At 36.7% G+C, this 1,212-nt stretch overlaps 1 non-coding gene across 1 annotated transcript; it reads left to right on the top strand.

The window, feature by feature from the left end:
* Window positions 1-389: 389 nt before the first annotated feature.
* LOC128287747 (small nucleolar RNA R71) lies at window positions 390-496 on the top strand. The gene has a single exon (XR_008278447.1). It is a non-coding gene; the product is annotated as a small nucleolar RNA R71 (small nucleolar RNA).
* Window positions 497-1,212: the final 716 nt, after the last annotated feature.

Raw genomic sequence — 1,212 nt, 5'->3', positions numbered from 1 at the left:
AGTTATTGTTACCCATATAGTTGACTTGTTCCTCTTCGGTTGTGGGATTGAAGGATTGGTATTCTGTATGCACACCTCCTCCGCTTGAGTCACACCTCATTACTGGATGTACCTGCGTAGAACCAAGAAAACTATCAATCTTTTTATTGAGAAGTTCTACCTGATTTGACAGCATAGTAACTGAGTCGATGTTATAAACACTGGCTGTTTTCGTTGGCTTTGTCCTCATAACTTGCCACTGATAGTTATTCAGTAACATCTCTTCTATAAATTCATGGGCATCTTCTGGTGTTTTATTGTTAATGGTTCCGCCAGCAGCTGCATCAATCATTTGTCTTGTCGAGGGATTCACACCATTGTAGAATGTTTGAACTTGCAGCCAAAGCGGTAACCCATGGTGAGGGCACCTTCTCAGTAAGTCTTTGTATCTCTCCCATGCATCGTAAAGTGTTTCTAAATCCATCTGCACAAAAAAAGGGATATCATTGCGTAATTTAGCCGTTTTAGCCGGCGGAAAATATTTTTGTAAAAATTTCTCGGTCATTTGTTCCCAAGTAGTGATAGACCCACGTGGTAATGAGTTCAACCACTGTTTAGCTTTGTTTCTTAGTAAAAAAGGAAATAATCAAAGATGAATGGCATCATCAGAAACGCTATTGATTTTGAATGTATCGCAAAATTCCAAGAAATTTGCTAAGTGAGTATTGGGATCTTCATCCTGCAAGCCATCAAACTGAACAAACTGTTGTATCATCTGAATAGTGTTAGGTTTTAGTTCGAAATTATTCGCAGCAATAGTAGGTCTAACTATACTAGATTCAGTTCCTGTTAAAGAGGGTTTAACATAGTTATACATAATACGTGGTAGCTGATTGTTTTGGTTTTCAGCCATTTCTTCGGTTGGGGGTTGAGTTTTGTCTTCTTGCTCATTCTCCGTGTATCGTAAGCTGCACCTTATCTCTCTTTGATTTCTGTGAACTGTGTGGTCGATTTTTTCGTCAAAAAGTAATAGTCTTGACGGGTTTCTTCTAGTCATAAACTATAAAAAACCTATCAAGAGAAAGAAAAAGTAAATTAATAAATAGTAAAATAAAATAAAATTGCAAGAAAAATAAATGGCTAAAGTAATAAAAATTTAGTGTTCCTAATATTTCAGTTCCCCGGCAATAGCGCCAAAAACTTGATCGCAATGATTCGTGACAAGTAATAAAT

Source organism: Gossypium arboreum, chromosome 13 (genome assembly GCF_025698485.1).
Source record: "Gossypium arboreum isolate Shixiya-1 chromosome 13, ASM2569848v2, whole genome shotgun sequence".
Lineage (NCBI taxonomy): Eukaryota > Viridiplantae > Streptophyta > Magnoliopsida > Malvales > Malvaceae > Gossypium > Gossypium arboreum.
The sequence above is the reverse complement of the archived record's forward strand: the minus strand, read 5'-3'. Positions and strand labels throughout refer to the sequence as shown.